This window comes from Diabrotica undecimpunctata, chromosome 10 (genome assembly GCF_040954645.1).
Source record: "Diabrotica undecimpunctata isolate CICGRU chromosome 10, icDiaUnde3, whole genome shotgun sequence".
Lineage (NCBI taxonomy): Eukaryota > Metazoa > Arthropoda > Insecta > Coleoptera > Chrysomelidae > Diabrotica > Diabrotica undecimpunctata.
This window is the reverse complement of record NC_092812.1, coordinates 45,717,652-45,741,748: the sequence shown is the minus strand read 5'-3', so window position 1 is coordinate 45,741,748 and position 24,097 is coordinate 45,717,652. Positions and strand designations below refer to the sequence as shown.

At 34.5% G+C, this 24,097-nt stretch overlaps 1 protein-coding gene across 2 annotated transcripts in view; it reads right to left on the bottom strand.

The window, feature by feature from the left end:
• LOC140452463 (latrophilin Cirl-like) overlaps positions 1-24,097 on the bottom strand; it is a 931,875-nt gene that overhangs the window by 671,434 nt on the left and 236,344 nt on the right. The window lies entirely within an intron of this gene.

Genomic DNA, 24,097 nt, shown 5'->3' with positions numbered 1-24,097 from the left:
CCATTGTAGTCGTTGCTTCTACACTTCCACTTGTGATGCCTGTTTAAATTGCCCATGCCGACAGCTAGATGGGGGTGCTGCGGCAAGACTTTACGAGTCCACTGGGCTAATGGAGGTTGATATATGTTGGCTACAGTGAGTTCCTCAATATTTATCGTGGCAGTGTGAACAATATTGTTACTGATCCTGGTATCTATGAATCCATTTAAATACTTTTGGTAACTTTTGTAACATACGTGTGTAGGCGAAGTTATTTGTCAGTAATGTAATAAGATTCATAAACAATGTCATTCAAAGTCAAATCTCATTGAATTGCTTCTCATACAGTGAATTTTAAAACCAACAGAACTGTGAATGTATATATAGAAGCATTTAAAAAGACTGAAAGAATTTGCTACAGAAGGAATAGCATAGTCGTTAAAGTTATTAAAGAAAAGATACACAAATGTTTTATTTTTATCTGGCACAAAACTAATTGATAGCAGTAGTAATAAAAATGACAAAAAGTTTCGACGTCAAGTGCATGAAAGTTCACACACTGGCAACAGACAATTGGAAATAAAAATGTTAGAGCAATATATTTATGTCATTGCACAGCCTGAACCTGAACACAATCCTAAAAAAACAGAAAAACTCAACAGAGAACGTATTGGGAGATATGCAACGAATAAAACATTTCAAAATTTCTCTTATATGAACATATGCCTCTCAAGCAGATATTGGACCCCCCAAGAAATCTGAAACCTAATGTAGGCATATGAAAAAATAAAATAATTTTGGTGCCAGTTTTGAAGATATCATTAAAAGCTAAAATTGTGTGCCAGTTTTGAAGGTATTTTCAGAAGCTTTTACTCCGATTTTCTAAAATAGAACGGCAACTCTGCTGGGTTTAAAAAAAAAGGAGTATAAGCCGGTTTTCTTCGTCTAAAAAATATTTGAGTTTTGAAAGTTAAGACTATACAGAATGCAATTTATATTTTTTTTGTCTCGATAGTAAAATATTGCAAAGATTGATCTAATTTTAGCGGTTTTAAGTTTCATAAGTTTTACTATAAAAAATGGCTGCGGTTCAGAACTAGTTTATTTCTTGATTTTTTTTTGAGTTACACTCTTTAAGACGAATACTGCTTTAAGAGTTCTTGGATTGATAATTGACTGATAGAAATGAGTAATAAAAAAAAGGTTCTATGGAAACAGGTAAAGAAAAATTCATCTAAGGAAAACAAACATTCATAGACAATTCTCAAATAGGCTGACAAAGGAATTAAGGTTGACAAAAAATACTATAAAAATAGCATTAGGGTCAGAGGTCCCAAAACTTCTTTAAGTATGTAAGACCGAAAGTGTCTGCAAATACTAACATACCGTTGTTAGTAAAATCTTATGGTGCAGCATATTTAAAGAAAGATGTTTTGAAAGCCTTATATGGACTAAATAAATGGACATTTTTTGAACAATTAATATCTCACCTAAATATTTAAAGATGTATTAACAGTTTTAAAAGGTCGAGCGTCTACTGAATTAGAAAAAAATTCACCAATTTGGTATAATAAATGTGCCTAGTTTATCAGTACAATTAACCTCTTTAATCTCTAAACTTGTGTAAACAAATTCAGTTTCAACGTCATGGAAATCTGATATAGTAAGAATAATATGTAAAAATGGAAATAAACTTCTTTCGGCTAAGTACTAGCTCCAACAGCGTCAGTAAAAATGACGGTAATATTAATTTCAAATAAATTAATATCATTTTGGTTAGAGAACATTCCTACCTAGTTAATGTACCTAATCGTTCTGTAATTAACATGCTCCTTACTATTATTTTGATTGGGCTTTATCTTTAGACCAGTATAAACCAATGGATATTACTTTTAGATTTTTCCACGTATTTGAAAAGGTACATGTAAGAAAACTATCGCTGCAACTAGAATATTACGGTAATGTCCCCCAAGGGCCAATACCAGATCCGATTTTGTTTTCCCTTTACGTATCAGACTTAACTTGTGGATGGACAGTTAAAATCAGTTTCTTATGCCGATGATTTAAAGTTACATTACTGTCTTAAATAATATTAATACTCTTCTAAATTACTTTAACCAGTTATCAGTATGGAGATATAAGTAGACCATTCCGATAAATATAAATGTGTTGTGCACTGCAGTGTGGATATAATAATTCATTTATGACATATTTTTTAAATGAGAATCCAATGGTCTATACAGCTAAAATAGTTGGTAAAGTCTCTATCGCTTATGTCAAAAACTTTACGTAGAGTTTCTTCATATCGGTTTGTTGTAACTATTTATATAATCCGTTTACCATATCCGATGTCTTCCTTTACCTCTATATGCGCAAACTATGACGTCGCTCCATTATGCATTTAGTCATTCCTTTTTGGCCATAAGTCCAATCGAGTTCAGCTTCATATGTGCTATCCTTTCCAGAGTATCTGTTGTAGCTATTTTGGCTCTTATAACATTTGGATATATAACATATAACAAGGCATTTGACCGTTGTCAGCACCAGAAGATGGTCGCCGCCCTACAAAGAGTAGGATTGGATGAGGAGGACATTCGGATCATCATGAATTTATACTGGAACCAGCGTGCTCAAGTCAAGGTCGAAGACCAGCTGACCGACCAAGTGAACATCATGCGAGGAGTAAGGTAAGGCTGCGTGCTCTCGCCGACTCTTTTTAATATATACTCCGAGGAAATTTTTATTGAAGCCCTCACAAACCTTGAGATAGGAATCCGAATGAACGGTGAATGCATCAATAATATCCGCTACGCCGAGGACTCTGTGTTACTAGCAACTAGCCTAAATGATCTAAAAGCCTTACTAGACCGAGTGAGAACTGTGAGCGTAACATACGGACTAGACCTTAATATTAAGAAAACTAAATCCATGATTGTCAGCCGTGCAAATTTAGATCCAGGGGCACTAATGGCAGGTAGCGAAGAGATTCAGAGAGTCGACAGATTCACTTACCTCACAACTACCCTCAACTCACAATGGCACTATGCTCAAGAGATTAGATTCAGAATTGAAATGGCACGGTCTACATTTATGAAGTTGAGATCCTTGCTGTACTGCAGTGATCTCAGTTTGGGAACCAAGATGCGGATAGTGAGGTGCTACATTCTTCCAATGTTACTACATGGAGTTGAAGCCTGGACACTGACGCAAGGCACAGAAAAGCGGATTGAAGCCTTCGAGATGTGGATCTATAGGAGGATACTAAAAATATCGTATGTGTACCATGTCACTAACGTTGAGGTCCTACAGCGCATGACAAAAGAAAAAGAAAAGCTTAATTTAGTGAAACAACGTAAGCTTGAGTACCTCGGCTACATAATGCGGAACGAAGAAAAATATCGAATTCTTCAACCCGTTATGCAGGGTAAAGTATTTGGCAGGAGAGGACCGGGACGCCGTCGTATCTCGTGGTTAAAAAACCTCCGACAATGGTTTGGGATGACCTCCGCGGAGCTGTTTCGCAGAGCAGTCAACAAAACCATAATAGCCTTGATGATCGCCAAGATCCGGACCGGATAAGGCACTGAAGAAGAAGATAACATTTGTAACTCTATTACCTAGCTTTAATCCCAACATTGACTTCTACTTTCGGATTTTTTAGTAAGTTTCAAGTTTATGTACCATAACTATGGTAATAGTGCTCACTTATAGTTCCATCAAAGCAGCACATTCTGCTTAACCATCCCGAAATAGATATGTAAATCCGGTTCTGATGAAACATTAATTTTTCTCGAACATTTCCCCGAAAGAGAAAGACCGACCCTCCCCCTCTTTCTGGCGGGATACACCATTTCATATTCCTGTACGGAATCAGTAGGTATTAAGAATTCTGGCTATACAAACATAATATCGCGGATTCACATCAAAAGCCAAAGCAGTAGCAATCCCAGTGCACTCACTGCCTAAAACGAGAATCGGAAGAAATTCATTCCCGATTTTAGATTATATTAGAGATGGGTAGATTTTTTCAGAGGGTGTTTTTAAGCAGTACAAAATAAAATCGGACAATAAAACACATTTATCACACACTATTATAGTATATTACAGTACGAGCATTAGGAATCTGAAATGTATACCAATGGATTCTGCGTCTGTTAGTGATTAATGTACAGAGTGAGCCACTGAAAACAGTCAACCCTGATATTTGCCAATATTAATTAGATTTTGTAAAAATGCTGAACAGTTCGATTATTGTGTCCCAAACAATGATACATTTGAATGATAGAAACATCTGTCATCCTTTTTCCTTTTAAGGCCACAATCCGTGAATTTTAAATAGGGAATATACCATGTCTGGCACTACACCTATGTTTTGTTATTATGTCAAATTTTGACCGACACAACATTACAAACTAAAAAAGTTTGTTAAGTGTTATTTGGATTGTTGGTAGCTGTTTACAGTGATGTTTTTTCTCCTGGGTCCGTCTGATCAAAAAGAACTCTGTTATCACTGAAGCTGAAATTTATTGTGTTTGCTGCCCATTGTTGTTTCCTACACCTAGTCTAGAATGTTTGTACCCTGTAGAAGTTTGTATAGGTCGTTTGCTTGGTGTGTCCTAAATATACCAGGGTCTTCTCTTGGTTGCCCATACAGTTTCCGTCTTTTACGGTTCAGCGCCTCGCAATCGCATTGCGAAGATATCCATTGTAAATGCCTATTTTATTCAGAAATTCTCTTACTGGTGCATGTCCGGTCAACATTCCTCTTACTATTCTCAGTTTGTTCTTGTCCATATGAAGCAGTTCCTCTGCTCTTTTTCTACATAGTCCACCAATGAAGATTTTTTCATGTGTTTGTTTTGAGATTCTCCCCCAATATCGCTCATGACTCTCTCTGATGTAATCCTCCACAGCCCTATGGACTGCAGCCTTTGGTGCTCTTAAAATTACAGCCGGTTTGTTTGATTCATTCAATCTTCTTGTTATAAGTTAATTTGCTTTTTCGTTGCCTTCGATGTCCTGGTACCCAGATAAGCTCAACCTTTTTCCGGTCTCCCAGTTCATTTAGTTCTTTGATGCAGTCCCACACTAGCGTAAACCTCACTTCCTGACACGCCAGTGCCTTCAGTTCCGCTTGATTGTCAGACAATATATGAATCTGCTTTTTTCAAGAGCTCTCTCATTATTTCGAAAAACTGTGCAGTTCCTCTCCAAAACAAAGCTTTCGCTAATTCTTGGATTATTAGAGTATATTCCTGTCCACACACCCTGTATATCAGATCTTGCCCTGTTGGTTATGGTACTCTTTGTTTCTCCATACATGTCTGGAATAGACACCCTATATGAAGTTTTAAAATTGTATTGTTTTGTCATGTGATTTGGTTTCTCATTAAAAATGTCCTTCATCACCGTTCTTGTGATGCTTATATGCCCTATCCCTTCATTACAAAATTCCAGTGATTGTTTTATTCTGTAGGCTCCCAAACTTACTTCTCCTTGTATTATCAAATGCCAAGAGCATGACACCAGTTATCACCATTCACGCAAGTCTGCACTTTACTCAGTTTTACTTTTACTGTTGTTTCAAATGTCTTACTCCACCACATCGTCGCTGCATAGGTAATTAAGGGTTTGATCACCATGGTGTAAACCCAGTGCACCATGTTCGGTTTTAATCCGCATTTCTTCCCATACGTACGCCTGACCTTCGTAAGTGTTGTAACTGTACTCATCATCATCATTTTGGCTTTACAACCCTGTGTGGGTCCTAGCCTCCCCAAGAATTTCTCTCCAGTCGTCTCTATCCATCGCCTTTCTCCGCCAAGCACGTATTTCCATATTTCTCATGTCTTCATCGATGTTATCTAGGAATCTTGTTCTGGGTCTTCCTCTTCTTCTTTGACCAATAGGTCTATCAAGGAGCGTTTTTCTAGCTGGGTCGGTTTGCTCCATCCGCATAACATGGCCTACCCACCTTAGTACTACTTGTTATTTTTTCTAATTGCCCGTTCCAGGTAAGTGAACTGCATATAACAGAAACTAACTGTGTTGTACTTTTCCTTGTAATTCCATGTCATTTTGTAATTCCATGAACTTGGTTTTCTTCACGTTTATTTTCAGTTTGTATTGGATATTGTATACATTTGCTCTATTTATTAAATGTTGTAGTAATTCTAGACTATCAGTTAAAATAACGGTAACTTACTCTGACAATGCTTCCTCAAAGATAGCTTCAATAGATAACTATGAAGACAACACATATCCCTGTGTAATTCCTCTTTTAATATCTATATTTTCTGTTTCGACGTCTTTAATTCTAACAGTTGCTCTCCGTGCTAGTAGCAGCGCAGACACGAAGGAACTCCTGCTGCGGACAACTCATGCAAGTTGTCTCGTTGGGGCGTAGATGAACTGGCACGGTTTTGCTTTCGCGGCAGATAAGGCGGAGGCTGTAATACTCAGAGGCTACAGAACGAGTGAGGGAATTTAGTTTGAGTGTTTGGGAGCAAGAGAAACGCACAGGAAGTACCTTAAGTGCTTGGCAGTTACTCTCCATGAGAGTGGGAGTTGGGGTAACATCTGCGTGGGGTGGCTCAAAGTAGGCAGCGCTTGGGAGGATAACGCTTAACATAGAGGGTCCAAATCCGAAAGGAGGAAGGCACTACAAGGTATTGTGCAGTATTTCATATTTTACGCAGCTCCAGTCTTAAAAAATCTTTTTTCAAGCCACAGTTGGATAGAGTATATGAGCCTACGAGGCTTTATTATTATTTTTTGATTTCCCTTACTCTGTCGTTTAACCCGTTTCTTGCTTCTGTATATTTATTTTAGTTCTCTGGTATTTGAAATTTCAGATAAATTTGTAATAAAGTGTTGAACATGAAAACTTAAAGCAAGACCTACTTAAAAATCCCAAATACGACAGTTTAACGCATCGACAATGGCAAATTCGACCTTGCCGAAACTCTACAAAACTTTCACACTAAAGGAAAAATAACTTTTGAACGGCTGAACACCCGGAAATATACAAAATATTGTTGACCTGAGCGTAAAGTGCTAGATTCAGCATTCATACGAGTAAAGAGGGCTGTTAACTAACAGTAATTAAAAGACTGACTATAGTATATAGACGTACATTTCCCGTTCAGAATCGATTTGATGGTGCCGATGCCGTTGAAAACCATCTGTATGAAGCGTCAATAATCGGTACGACAATAAAATAGTCTTAATTATTTTTTATTGCAGTCCGGTTAGTAATATTTCGTGTTTAGCGCCATAAAGATACATTTTACGATTATTGTTATTAAAAATTAAATGCTTGTGATTTTATGTCTCTATTTTTCGCTATCTCAGGAAGCTATAAAAAAATTGTTTTCTAAAACAGAAAATTAAATCAATGTATATTACAGATATACAGATACTTCATATTAAGCGAGGAAACGAAGCACTAAACCTACAAAATATCTGCAACAAGATGAATCTGCAGAAAAGTTTGTGAACAAAATCCGTGGTGGTAAAATAAAATTGAATTTTGTGCATCAGAAAAATACATTTCCAAAGTGCATACAAAATTAAAAATGTGCAACTAAGAAAATATCGATAGGAAAGAGTTTAATTTTGTTACTCGGGGGTTTTTGAGTTCGCTGAACACGAATATGATAATGATAACGACGATGGTCCTCGTATCATGGAGTGTGTTAATTAAATTCTAAATCAATACACAGTATATTCGGAACACCAGTCATGAGCCAGCATATCGAAGAGGGTACTCTCATAAATGGTGAGCGCCTGAATAACATCTGAACAAAGGTTAACGGTTTACAATCACTAGTAACGCAATTGTGGAGAATCAGTCAAGAATACGGGCTTGATTTTAACATCAAGAAAACAAATCAGTAAGAAACATATTCCACCTAGTCAATTACTGGTAGATCAGCAACAAATACTCCAAGTACCCCATAACTACTATTTAGGAACCACCATAAACAAACAAAGGGACCACTCAGTTGAGATAAAACAAAGTATTGAAAAAGCCAGGTCAGCATTTGTCAGAATGAGCAAGATATTTAACAGCCACGACCTACCCTTAAAAACGAAAATCCGTTTATTGAGATGCTACGTATTTACAGTGCTGCTCTATGGGGTTGAATCATGGTCACTAACCGAGGCATCCATGGGAAAACTCGAGGCGTTTGAGATGTGGTGTTATAGACGAATACTGAGGATCTCCTGGGTGGACCGAATAACAAACATTGAGGTTCTACGTCGGATGGATCAAACGTGTGAAATTATATCCACAGTGAAACAACGCAAGCTTGAATATCTTGGACATATAATGCGAAACGATCATAGATATAACCTGCTGCAAATTATATTACAGGGAAAGGTCTACGAAAAGAGGGGCCCAGGAAGAAGAAGAATATCTTGGCTCCAGAACGAAAATGTTTTTCCTTGACCACTTCAGGACTATTTCGAGCTGCGGTCAATAAAGTTAGAATTGCCATGCTAGTAGCCAACATCCGTAACGGATAGGCACCACAAGAAGAAGAAGAAGAAGACACAGTCATAACTTATGAGTTTTCGAGGTCGCTGAATACAAATATGATAACGACGGTGGTCCTTGAGCTACCTCGTGACCAGGGTGAAGCTCGTCTCCTGGAGTTTTATTTTATTTTATTTTATTTTCGTTCTAAGTCGAACGTCGTTACTTGAACGGTTTTTAAGGTCGCTGAACACGAACTTTATTGGGGTGCACAGGGTGAACCTCGTCTTCTAAAGTTTTATGTTATTTTCCTTTGAAATCAGTCAAAAGTCATTACTCGGGGGTTTCCGAGGTCGCTTAATACGAATATTATGTATTATAAACAGATTGAACGAATTTAAAACGGAACATACGAAATCAATGTATTTCGGCTCAACTCCGCTCTAGGTGGTTGGCCTACAAAAGGTTGTCAAATAATTATATTATAAAAATCCAATACTTCAGCGGGCTGCTGGATTCGGAACTCATTCAAGAACAAGTCAAAACTCCACCCAAATAGGTTGCCTAGAATCACTGAAAAAACTAGACTAAACAAGCAGTTATTATGCTGTCAAACCACTTATCGCTTCCTTATAGTCCAAGAGATAGAGCCGAAATTTTGAACTGATCAGTAATATGACATTTCTCTATTGGAATATATTCATTGTAACTGGGTTAAGACTTTGCCTTACAGGTCGACGCCCCTCGTGGTACAGGGGGTGGCTATACAGGGATGAAGTTGAAATTTTTTTCGGAAAAATTAACGATCGATAATATGGCTGAAAATTTTCCCAGAGTAAGATCTTGGTATAACTAGACGAAATCCCAAAGGGCGGACGCGGGAGTGGATACATAAGGGGTAGCGGACAGGGGTGAAGTTGCAATTTTTTGGGGAAAAATTAACGATAAGTAATATGTCCGCCATGGCTCATTATTTAGCCCCTAAAAACTTTAAATCCAAAAGGACGGACAGCTGGGTTGGTACAGAGAGCCACAAAACGGGGTCAAATGTACCACTTGCCTGCGCATTTTAGGTCTTGGTAACAATTTTCAAAACTGATTTTATTATGATATTTTTATACCGATTGCTTTGAAAATTTGTATGCTCACTTCTGTTACTATTCTGAGAAGCGTCAAGTAGAGTTTTCCTCAAAATTGTCCAAAAAAATTTCCGTAAATGAAAATTTTCGTAATTTTTTGAGGTAAAATCTAATTTGTAGAATCCTTTAAATTTTCTGTAAGTTATATCACGATTTTTTTCCAAAAATTTTCAAACGATTTTTCCGATAAGAAAAAAAAAATTTAGAAAAACTTTTCTAAAACATTTGATAAACCTCTACGTCATCGTCTGAATCTTTTATAGAATATTTTGTAGTTTTAAAATGATATTATGATAATGTTTTTTTTTTCACACTAAAGTCATATTTACTTTACAAATCACATTTTTTTCTTAAATACAAATATTTTACGAATTAATTTTTAATTGAATAAAGGTTTGATATTTGATATTTTATTAAGTAATTTTATAATGTTAACTATTAAATATTTTTGGTATAACAAATAGTAATTTTACTTATTTTTTATTACAATAAAAAGGTTTTTAAATTTATATTGCATAAATAAATATTTGTTCAGATATAAGAAAAATTTGATTTATTATTACATTAATAATCAAATACAAAATATATTATTTCTATTTATCAATAGGTAAAATTCAATTTGTAGAATTCCTTTAACATTTTACAAATAATTATTAATAAAAATCAATTTAATAGTGGAATTATCAATTTTTTAAGTTTTGAAATTTACTTTGTAGATATTTTCAATATTTTTTTTAACTTTCAAATTGATTGAATTTTTTTTCATTAGTTAATTATAATTTTACAAATTCTGTTTGGACATTAATTTTGCATCATTATTATTTTACAATATTAAAATAATAATGATGCGCGTTCATTTAGATCAGTAATTCTAGACGCATGCGCTAAATGTAATAAGTATCAAGATGCTTTTATTCAACTTGGTGAAACTGACTTCGATTGCAATGAAGTTTTTGAAACCTTAGTCACTTATATGGAACAGGACTGACGAGAACAATTCCAAAAAGAAAAGTAAACGATGTCAGATTTTTACTATTTAACCGGCAGTATAAGTTGCATGATGTGAACGAGCCTTAAAAAAAACTAAAAAATTTCGATGCTTCAAGCTTACCACCATGTCAAGATGAATTACACCAACATCTACAGCGAGCTCATTATATTTCAAATATTTGGACAAATGCTCATAAAAAAGTACCAACAGAATTGATTGTTGAAGAGCATGGTTGGGAGTTTGAAGATGAAACATATAAATTCAAATGGCTTAGTGGACCTCAGATGCCAGAATCAGTTCGAGAAGTAGTGATTGAAAATGAAGCAGATAATGAATGTGATATTATTGAAAGTGAAAGTGACGAAGATGATGAATGTGATAACATCAATGAGAGTGAGAAAAATGAAGAAGTTTTTCTAATTTTTTTTTTCTTATCGGAAAAATCGTTTGAAAATTTTTGGAAAAAAATCATGGTATAACTGACAGAAAATCGAAAGGATTCTACAAATTAGATTTTACCTCAAAAAATTACGAAAATTTTCATTTACGGAAATTTTTTTGAAAAATTTTGAGGAAAACTCTACTTGATGCTTTTCAGAATAGTAACAGAAGTGAGCATACAAATTTCCAAATCAATCGGTATAAAAATATCATAATAAAATCAGTTAAAATTGTTACCGAGACCTAAAATGCGCAGGTAAGTGGTACATTTGACCCCGTTTTATGGCTCTCTGTACCAACCCAGCTGTCCGCCCTTTTGGATTTAGAGTTTTTAGGGGCTAAATAATAAGCCATGAAAATGGCGGACATATTACTTATCGTTAATTTTTCCCCAAAAAATTGCAACTTCACCTCTGTCCGCTACCCCTTATGTATCCACTCCTGCGTCCGCCCTTTGGGATTTCGTCTAGTTATACCAAGATCTTACTGTGGGCAAATGTTCAGCCATATTATCGATCGTTAATTTTTCCGAAAAAAATGACAACTTCATCCCTGTATAGCCACCCCCTGTACCCTACCACGAGGGGCGTCCGCCTGTAAGGCAAAGTCTTAACCCAGTTACAATGAATATATTCCAATAGAGAAATGTCTTATTACTGATCAGTTCAAAATTTCGGCTCTATCTCTCCGACTATTAGGCAAGCTCCTCTTTCCTTTAAAGGAGACAGATAGATGAACGATATTTTATACAATGTCTATTACCGGGTATGGATTTATTTTTGTCCAAGTTTTATATTGGTCCACTATTTCAAATGCAGTTCAAACACAGATATATATTAAATTGTATGTTCCGTTTTAAATTGGTTCAATCTGTATATTATATATTATAATGCAGCAATGATCTTCGAGCTATATGGAGCGCAGTGTGGACCTTGTCTCCTGAAGTTTTATGTTATTTTTATTCGAAATCAGTCAAAAGTCATTACTAGGGGATTTTTGGGGTTGCTGAACATGAATATTACGACGGCGAAAGTTGCACAGCGATTCATCTTGCTGCGAAAGATTGGTAGGGTTAGTACTTTTAGTGCCTTATTTCCTCGCCTATATGAATCTAAATGGACCAGTGAACTAACGATTTTGCCATGATACTCGTTGATACAGGTATCTAACAACTGCTTTTCATAAATTTGGTGATAACAATATGTAATAAAAAAAAATAAGCAAAAGAATAAATTATGTCATTTTTTACTTATAAACTATACATAAACACATAAACTATGTAAGATCGCTAGTTGATTTTAAATACTAACGGTAAAGACCGGCAAATTATAAGGAAAAGAGTACAATTACTGAAAAAGCATAGAAAATCCTTTAAAATGAAAGTTAATTTGCTGCTGAATTATTGCAAAAAAGCTTCAACAGTCGATTTTTTTTCTTTATTTTTCTTTTCTATAATTAGTTTTTGAAACTTTTCTAAAATTGCACAAAACACTTTAATTTCGGTACAAAAAGGTATCCCAAATTAATAAAAAACAACATCAATTTTTGTTGATTAGAACCGAAGATATTGCGGCTTTTATAAACTTGAATTTATGAATAAAGTTTTTGAAATATTTAAATCGAGAAAAAAAGAGAGTTAACTCAGATTTTAAGGGTCGTAGGACATTGTATTTAAAAAAAAATGTGTAAAAATATCAACATTGCGTAGTTATTTTGAATGTTTATAAACTTAAGCCGGAGATACACATGCCTGTTACTAACACAATGACATACCAGACCAAGCAAGCAACAGCTACTGTCCCCAAACTGGCAAATGTGTACACTAACTGGCATGCTAGATAATCGCAAAGAATTTGATTTTTCTTGCTAGTAGCATGCTGTGAGATGCAAGGCGCAGTAGCCAAAAATCTAAGAGTTATTTCCAAGAGTTTATTTATAGTCCTTGCTGGGATTGCATCTCGCATATGGATATATATTTTTTTTAATCTTGCTCTTAATTTTTCCAAGCAGTTCATCAAATTTATCAGGAAGCATGCTTAAATGGTTTCTGTAACCTTCTACATCTTCAAGTCTCATCTCTCTAAGTAAACAAGCACTTGCTCCAAGATTTTCTCGCCTACTAATTAAAATTCTCACCCAAATTTTTAAATTAAATTATTTAATTATTATTATTAAATTTCTAACAATATCCGTGGTCATAAGCAATATTTGCTTGTTTAATTCATTCCGAATACCTTCCATGGATCCCCTTTTTTTAGTTGGAAACTCAAAAACTTTTAATTACAAAACAAATACTTTATTTTCAGATGAAACCACTCGATTATTTACTAACAATGGCAGGTGTAAAAATCTGCCCTGCTTTTTCGCCTTGCCAGTATTAGCAAGCGAGCTACTGGCATGCCAATTACTAGCAAATGTGTTTTGTGCTTGACAGTTACTGGCCTATGCCAGTAACTCGCATGCCAGCTACTTTCCGAATTTACTAGCATGTGTGTACTAGGCTTTAGAATCACAGTACTTTTGTAAACATATCTTACAATATTTCACATAAACTTTTTAATTGTGAAATGATTTAGTAAAATAAGCCTTTCTCTTTAATTTGGTGCTTTCAGAATTCATGCAGACCTAATAGTTTACACATAATAACGTTGTCGATAAAAGCTTTCTGAAATAAACAATTTTGCAATAACTTTTAAGTAAAACTTAAGTGAAATTTTAATAGCTTACATTACATTATATTATATGTGATATTGTCCCTATTACCACGCAACATTAAAGTTTTTTGAGCATTTTTAGAAAAGTTATTAATCATTTTCAAAAAATCGACTTTTGAAGCTGTTTTTGCAATAATCAAGCAACAAATTAACAAAAATAACTTAACAAACTATCATTTTAAAGGATTTTCAATGCGTTTTCAGTAAAATGCGTCACTTTTCCATATATTTTACCGATCTTCACCTATAGTATTGAAAATCAAATAGCGATCTTATATTGTTTATATACTGTTTAAAAGTAAACAATGACGTTTAATTTTAACCTAACTCATCGTTTATCAAGAGTCGTTTATTAAGTTTCAAAGGAATAACAAAGAAATTGGAATTGCAACTTTCTCCTTGCTCATAACTACAGTTATTTTGAGTTTTTTATTTCTACTTTTTGTTAATGTAATTTCCTTATTACATTTCATCTTGATTTTATGAATTCTGCATCCATATACTTTTTTAAAAATAGGAGTGTAAGAATGAACTAAAATCCGCACATCTTAAAAGCCCTTTTCCGGAATTCAGATTTAGGTTTACAATAGACAGTTGTACAATCCAGAAGCCCGAAGGAACATGGAAGTACGTAACTCATTTTACCTTTGTGTGCGAAACTAGAACGAGACTTTTAAGAACTTCTGAAGAGGTATATTTTAAAAGACGTATTAATATTAAATCATATTTTTATACACAGCTAGATAAAAATAATTGGACAGAAACTATAGAATAGTTCATTTTTTTTCATTAAAGTTATTTTGTATTGTGAATCGCTAAAAACCTCCTATCTATCCTCTTTCTAATAAGAAGAAGAGAACTAACAGAAGATAGATATAATTTAATGTTAAGAGATGATACTAGAGTTTGTACTTTTGTAGTAATCCAATATAATCGGAGGAAATAAAGGTTAAATATGAAAGCAGTTTATTTTATTAATTAGCCAGATTTATGATTAAAGAAAACAAAAGGTTATGGCCCAGTTCACGGATGAAAAATAATAATAAGGTATCAAAAAGCAAATATAGGTTATATACACATGTACACGATGGAACAAAGAAAAATGTATAATATTGAGGCCCTAACAGGTGAGAATTACTTATCATGGAAGTAGGGATGGGAAAAACCTACCGGTTTTAACCGAAAACCGGTTTTTTTACATCGCAATAACCGGTTTTATCGGTTGTTTTTTTGTCCTGGTTATAACCGGTTTATTATTTTTAAAGTAAAAACCGGTTATTAGGTTTTTACGGTGATTATAATTAGGTTAGGTATTATTTTGGATCCCAATCATAATTATTATTCTCAAGTAATTATTCCAAACAAAACGATAATTTAAATTTTATTTTATATAAATACAGAAGCAAACTGAAAGTGCAAACTCACATCAGCCAGAAACAATTTTTTTATAATATTTCGTTGAAAAGGTATTTGTAATCATAATATTTACGTAAGAAGTGATCTGGTTCTGGTACATCATCTATTTTTCACACTTGACTCTTGACATTGAAAGTGGGTGAATGGCTTTTTCTGATTACCAAAAGTAATGTTCTGACTATGAATATCGAGTTAGGTACCGATTACGAATACGAATCCCCAAGGATTTCCCTACGTTTTCAAAATGATACACCCATACAGGAAGTATTAAATGAGTTAAAATGTACCTATTATACAAATATACAAATGTGTTAAAAGTAGTTTTTTTGATGGTAGTAAAAATAAAAGATGAATTGCATTATCCAATTTATTTTTAAGTAAAATATTTATGTTTGTCCTTGTTTAGTGTAGTGTTATGTACAATTTTATGTTTAATTTTATGTTTACTACATTGTGCGATTGTTAGATAGCCCAAATTTGACGAAATGCTCCTGAAGATGCTCTAGGAGGCGAAAGTACTTGGGCAAGATTTAATTAATAAAAGTGTGCTCGATATCTGTCTTTCATTTGATCAAAGTTCATTTATTTGAGCATTCAACCTTATATCAATTTACATCCAATTTAGGCTCGGAAGTTAGGACGTACCTTACCGAAATCGGAAAAATTTTTCCTTCCTTCTCCTTCCAGAAAGAAGAAGCCAAAGTGAGTTTAAAATCAAACCCTCTTTGGTCTTCACACGATCTGGAGTTGGTGAACAGTGATTCCAGTTCAAGTTCTTAGGACTCACGGATTCAGAGTTCTTTTCCAAATGAACTAACTCTATATCTGCAGCAGCTTTTGCTGCCGAGATTAAGTGATCCGTTTTCATTCTGGGAGCAGAACAGAACCTGTATGCCAGGCTTGGCTTTTATAGCTAAAAAATACATGTCATTGGTCGGAAGTTCGGTGGCATCAGAGAGACTAGTGTCATCATTGAATGATATTGTGTGAGATGAGAGAAGCCGCTTAACCGATCAACATATATAATGAAAGAATTTTTCTCAATAGGCTTCATAAAAAATACTGGCCAACACAATGCTTAATCCATTTCATATAAAATAACCTATTTGTAACCTTCTAACCTATATTTTTTACCTAAAATATTACTTCATTCTACTTATATTATACTTTTATTGTATATTATTGCAATATGTATATATTAATCTTACGCTATATTTTATTTAATAATAATCAATAAATATATAATAATAATAAAATAATAAATAAATATACTAATTAATAGAATAAAATGGTTTTATTAAAAATTGTGGTTTATTTATATTGATATTGATGTTCTTTCGATAGTACCTTCTAATTTTGATCATATTGATATCGAGTCGAATGAAGTATCGCAAACTAAGTGCATTTTAAATGTAACTTTTTAACCTATTGGATTAAAAAAACCGAAAACCGGTTTTTGGAAAAACCGGTTTTTTTTGGCCGGTTATAACCGCCAGGTTAAACCGTAAGCAAAAAAACCGGTATAACCGAAAACCGGTGTTTTGTCAAAAACCGCCATCCCTACATGGAAGTTTCGGATGGAAATAATATTGGCAGACAATAAAGTATTAGAGTGTGTAAAAGGCGAAACAATCACAACAGATTTAAGCGAGAACGAGATGAAAAAATTCCAAAAAATGAACAATAAAGCCAAATCAATAATTGTTCAATGTGTTTCCGATGCACAATTAGGGATATTGCGGGACAAAGGACAGGCGTACCATATGTGGAAAAGTTTAGAAACAAAATATGAGAAAAAGGGGCTACCAGGACAACTGTTCCTAAAAAGAAAGTTGCTGTCCATGAAATTGAAAGAGGGTGAGTCATTGGAACGATTTATTGATGAATTTGAGGAAATCCTGAGACAGTTAAGAGCCACTGGGGTAAGAATTGAAGATCAAGATATAATATGTAATTTGCTGTTAACTTTGCCAAAATCCTATGAAACAGTGGTAACAGTTATCGAAAATTTAGCGTCTGGTGTACTATCATATGAAGAGGTAAAGAAAAGGTTATTGAGTGAAGAAGAAAAGAAAAGAGGTGCCTGGGTGCAAGAGCAAGTCGAGTAGTTGGTGCTGAACAAGTTGCTTTCAATGTTGACACATCTTGTTATAGGTGTGGAAAAAGAGGCCATTATAAATGAGAATGTCGAGCAAGAGTATCCACAAGTTATCAAAGAGGTTTTCAGGATGATTTTAGAGGAAATGGGTTAAATAGAGGTAACAATTACAGATCAAATTTTCAGAGTCAAAGAGGTTTTCAGGATGATTTTAGAGGAAATGGGAAATGGGATTATAGAGGTAACAGTTACAGAGGTACGAGAAACTTACAACACAACAGAGGAATGCATAGAAGCAACTTCACCCAACAGCAGGATAGGTCACATGAGATTGATGATATAACTGATGAAGTGTCTAAGGTATGTTTTATAACTGAAATAGGTAAAAATGTAGTTAATAGTTAACTTAGAATTTGTAATTGATTCAGGATGTACTGATCACTTACTAAATGATAAAAGTATATTTACAGATTTGGTAATTTTGGATAAACCTATAGATATAGCATTAGAAAAAATGGTAACTATTTACCTGCAGTTGGTATTGGAACTATTAATGTTTTTAGCAATGTATGTGGTCGACAAGTAGAATGTAAAATTGAAAATGCTTTTTATGTACCACAGTTACGAAAAAATTTACTTTCTGTAAAACTTGGAAATGTCTCAGATTACTGTAATTTTTGAAAATGGTGTTGTAAAATTAATTAAGAACGGTTGTTTAATAGGATTAGGTAAAAGAGATGGTTTATACAAAATCAATTTTGAAGTAGTTCAACAAAAATGTCCAAAATGACCAAAATAAAGAATTTATTAGATGGCATGAAAGGTTTTCACATTTAAATTTTAAATCACTAGAAAAATTAATTAAAAAGAATTTAGTTGATGGAATAAACAAGGACATACATATTGGCGGAGTGAATTTTTGTGAACCATGTATACAGGGAAAGTTTTCAAGGTTACCTTTTTCAACCAGGACAAAAAGTAATAGAATTTTAGAAATAATACATTCTGACGTGTGCGGGCCAATCAGTCCACAAACAATTGATTGTTGTAAGTATTTTGTCACTATTATAGATGGTTTTTCAAATTTTACTATGCTTTTTTTAATTAAAAATAAAAGTGAGGTTTTCAGTAAAAGGAATGTTTGAGGTTTGTAGAAGCAAAATTTAATTCAAAGTTTTCTAAATTAAGATGTGATAATGGGCGTGAATATGTTTCAAATGAATATAGAGAGTTTTGTAAAGAAAATGGCATTCTATTAGATTATACAGTACCGTACACACCTTAACAAAATGGTAAGGCAGAGGGGATGAACCGTACTTTGGTGGAAAGAGCTAGATGCATTACGAATGCTTCAATGGTTCCTAAGTCTTTCTAGGGAGAAGCTATAAGGGCATCATGTTATGTGATAAATAGGTCATCTTCGGAAAGCCTGGATGGAGACGTTACACCAGCTGAAATATGGAACAATAAAAAACCAGATGTTAGAAATTTAAAAGTTTTTGGAAGTACTTGTTATGCTCACATTCCTGACGAATTAAGTAGTAAGTTTGATGATAAGGCAGAAAAATGTGTAATGTTGGGCTATGCACCTACAGGTTATAGGTTGTGGAATACAACTAAAAACAAAATAATTATTGCCAGGGATGTAAGGTTTAATGAAAATGAATTTTATTTTAAAGGATTGGCAACACTAGATGAAGACGGAGAAGTTAGGAGCAAACGTGATGAAGGTATGGATAGGGTAGACAACATTGCAAAACAGGAAATGAACCGCAGAAATGAAATCAGATCAAGTTAGTATTAATGAAGAAGTAAGAAATGAAGAACAGAGCACAAGTCGAGCAGAAGGTAGAGGAAATAGAAATATAAAGCCACCAAAATGGTTAGAAGATTATGAGACTTATGTGCCACAGTCATTTGAAGAAGTAAAAGAAAGGGATGATAAAGATCGCTGGGTTAAGGCAATAGAAAGGGAGATTGATTCGATAAATAAAAATGATACCTGGGACATAGTCGATAAAAAACCTGTTGGAAAGAATATTTTGGATACGAAATGGGTATATACTTTTAAACCTTTTGAAGAGAGTAAATGTGATAAATATAAGGCTCGATTAGTAGTTCCAGGATTTGCACAAGAGAAGGGAACAGATTATGAAGAAATTTATTCTCCAGTAGCGAAAATGACCACCATTAGAACAATCTTGGCTATTGGAAATCAATTTTCACTTTATTTCAGACAACTAGATATTAAGTTAGCATTCTTGAATGGAACTTTGGAAGAAGAAGTCTATATATATTCGCCAGAGGGAGTAGAATGTAAAAATGAAGTATATAGGTTGAATAAAGCATTGTATGGGTTAAAACAATCATCAAAATGTTGGAACATAGAAATTAACACTTATTTACTTGAAATTGGATTTATAAGGTCCGAGAATGATTTTTGTTTATATATTACAAGTAATGATAATTTAGCAACATATCTTTTAATTTATGTAGATGATATAATAGCTTGTGGTCCTAATAATGATTTTATAAACTATATTGTAGAGCAGTTAATGAAAAAGTTTGAATTGAAGGATAAGGGTAAACTTGAATATTTTCTTGATTTAGAAATAAACTATGATAGAGACAAAGGTATTTTACATATTAGTCAGACAAGATATATTAAACAGATCTTAAGAAAGTTTGGTATGGATTCTTGTAATCCTACTTCTATATATCCAAAAATGATCCAAAATTGAATTTGACATGCAGTGATAATAATAATTCAAATAAACCTGTGAGACAATTAATAGGATGCTTAATGTATCTTATGTTAGGTAGTCGACCTGACATATGTTTCGCTCTTAATTATTTCTCTAGATACCACGACAAGGCATCAGATGAAATATGGATTCATTTAAAAAGGGTATTGAGATATTTAAAGGGGTCTGAAAATGTGGGTTTGGAATATTGTAGGAAAAATGAACAGCCAATGGTAAGTTTTGTAGATTCTGATTGGGGAAGTGACCGATTTGATCGAAAATCAGTTACTGATTATGTAATAAAGTTATTTGGAAATGTAGTATCATGGGTAAGAAGAAAACAAAACTGTATAACTTTATCAACAACGGAAGCTGAACTAGTAGCTTTATGTGCTTGTGTTACAGAAAATTTATTTATGAGAAAATTATTAATTGCAAGTAAGAAAGCAGTTTATTTTATTAATTAGCCAGATTTATGATTAAAGAAAACAAAATCTTGTTAATAAAAGAGCTTTAATTTTCTTTTAAAATATTAATAAATATCGCAATTATCAACTAATTTAAGAATTTCAACTGCACCATCTGTTTTAGTTACAATACGTGTTTCTTATAACTGATTTATGTTCATATAAATAATAATAAAAAAATTAATACAGTTTTTATGAAAAAGAAACTTAATTGTCAGCTTCTTGTAAAAGCATTAGAGGTTGATTATCGAAGATCGATACGATGGTCGTCGAAGCTGAAATAAAGTGTGAACAATTTCTCTAAAGAACAACTCAGCGGCTTCATCATGATCATTAATGGCACAAAAATTCTTCATAAAACTTTGCTGCGCTTACTATTGCCACTCCTCTCTGTCCTGCGTTATTATTTGCCACCGTCCCACCGCTAGTTTCTCCAGATCGTCTTCGATTGCATCTTTCCACTTTTTCTAGTCCCGCAGAACTCCTAGTCAGAATAGAAATCGATTCCCAACGGAATTTTTTTTTTTTTTTTTTTACACTTGGAATATACTTAGGCACTAGATTATTCTGAAGAACGGTTTTGGACCATACTTGAACCGACATTAACTTCGGACCCACATTGAACCTTACTTGGAATAACATTAACTTCGGACTAATTAAATAATAATGTAAAAATAGACGAAGAAAAGGAAAAGATAAAATTTTAACATAAATAAACACGAAAGGTATCAAAATAATAGCTTACCATTTATCAGGGGTCTGGAGACACAAAACTTGTCGAATTTCAACTAAATATTTAAACTGCTCAGTGGAAAAATGAAATTGAATAAAAAAAGTTTTCTTTTTTATAGAAAACATATTTACAAAGGTGGTAAGGTTACTTTGTCCTGGGTGGTCTAAATCAGACAGAACTGTAAGGAGAATTCATAATATTTTTGTTCGGGCCTTTTAAGAAACAATAACAGCTTAAAAAAACAGCGGCTCTATATTTGCAAAAAAAAGTATCCGGACTGGATTAACAGCGCGCTGTAACGATTAGAAAAACAAACCCACAAACGGCAATAAAGTTTCAAACGAACCAATCGGTACTTGAACTATTAAAGCGGTAACTTTTTAAAATGGAAAACTATCTTCCAATAAGTCGTCTCAGATTCGACTGGCATCTCGCCAGAACAATGATTAATGAGGCAAAATATAAGATGGGCCATATTGTGCTTCACCCTTTTCAATTCACCACGGCCTGACGGCATATATCCAGTCCTACTATCGATATCCTTCTGCCGCACCTTCTGGAAATACTCAGAGCCTCCTTGGCTCTCGAGATATATTCCTAGGAAGTAAAGAAAGGTACGTGTGGTCTTCATATCAAAACCAGGTAGGATGGACTACACCCTACCAAAGGCTTTTTGATCAATTAGCCTAACATAGTTTTTCTGGAAAATGATGGAAAGGCTATGCGAGAGGTACACAAGGGATGAAGTTCTGGTTCATAACCCACTTTACCCAAATCAGCATGCATATTATTCGTGAAGATCTACCGATTCTGCACTGCATTAAGTAGGGAGAAGAATTGAAAGATCGCTGGATAATAAAGAATTCACTAGGTATATTCCTAGACATTGAAGGAGCGTTGGATAAACCCAAATTTCCAACCATCACCCAACACCTCAATGTCAGAAATGTTCCCATGGCCGTTAGCGAATGGTATGCTCTCCAGTAAAGTATGCAGAAAACGTTTCTGTTAGAGGCATAACAAGTTCGTGTCTACATGGAGGGGTGCGATCAGCACTTCTCAGGAACATAGTTCTAGACACCTTGGTTAGCTTATGCAGACGATATTGCTGTCCTGCGAAGCGGTAAGTTTCAGAACACACTATGTGAGAGATTATAGTTGCTCTTCGACTAATAGAAACACGGTGCAAGGAACACTCACTATCTATAAATCATAAGAAGACAGAGCTGTTCCTTTTCACCAGAAAAAGAAAAATAGCGGGCTTAATGCCAAGGATTTTAAACTACAGTCTAAACTTTTCTGACGAGGTGAAATACCTTGGTATTATTCTTGACAGGAAGTTAACATGGAACTCTCACTTAGATGGTAGAGCTAAAAGAGCACGAGCAGTGTCGACGAACGATAGGACGCACCTGGGACATGTCGTCCAGGGTATCGCCTGTATCTACACTGCTGCCATTAGGCCAATGCTAACTTACGAAGCTATTGCTTGGATACCAAAAATGTTACAGACAACAGCGATTAACAAACTAAACCATATTCAACGGATGGCTTGCATAAATATAATAGGTGCCATGAAAACAACACCAAATGCTGCAATGGCATTACCCCTCTAGACATATATAGGTTAAAGAGGTAGCGCTGTGACAATGATGCGACTGCGCGCAGCTGGTGCAAACCTTGATGTAGGAATGGGACAATTGAGAACTCGTTCCTGGCGGGAGAGCTGGATTTGCTACTCCTGCTACAGGCAGGCTGCGACTCAATTAACCCAAAGTTTGTCTTTGACAAACCCTACAAAGTCGAAACAAGACAGTACAGGGAGTCAAACGTGGCAAATGCGTATTGTATATACACCGATGGCTCCAAAATAGAAGAAGGCTCAGGATGTGGGATATACTCCAGATCACTGAATCTAAGAATAAAGTGGGGTATGGGCAAAAATGCCATCTTAGTTCAGACAGAACTGGCTAGTATCTCTATAGCCACAAAAGGTATAGCTGGGAAAACTATAATAATCTGCACAGATAGCCGACAAGCGCTATTAACCTTGAATGGACCATGTGTCACATCAAGGTTAGTGATGAAGTGTCACGAGTTACTAAATTAAGCTTCGGATGGTAATAACATCATCCTGAGGTGGGTTAAAGGACACAATAGGAATAAAGGTAACCGCATTGCTGGCCAATTAGCTAGGAAGGCGGCAGGCCTAAGACTCTTAGGACCTGGGGATCTTTTTGGTTGGTCAACTACAACAATCGCGGAAATTGTCAAATGTCACTCTCATAGACAAACCGTGAAAAGATGGGAAGAAGGACAAGAATGTAGTCTTACCAGGATAACACTAAGTAACCTTGAAAAGTCAGCATCAAAGAAGTACAAAAAAGAATAACAAGGAAAAACCTACCATTGACAGTTGGTTTTTTAATTGGTCATTGTCAAGTAAGCAAACACCTCCACACGCTAGTAGACACACATCTATGCAGGAAGTGTGAACAAGAAGACGAAACTGTGTTTATCGCTAGTGTTATCGTTAATACGAGAGTACGCGTTTGGCGAGCCCTGGTCCACACCTGCCCACATAAGGAAGATGTCCCCTGGTGACTTGTCCACCTTCCTAGAAATGGCAGGATGGATAATGAGCTAAGGATGACAGCTCCCTGGGAGGATGCACAATATATCAATTGTGGCCTAAGTGCTGTGAGACTAAACTCACCCTCCCTACTCTACAGATACAGAGCTGGTCCCAGGAACACACTTTAAACATATTGAAAATATCATTATAACGTCATGGTACTCTAAAACATATACTATAATATGTCTTTGTTGTCAATATGAATGAGGCAGATAAAATTAAATAAGTACAAGATTTTTTTTTGTATTACGAACGAAT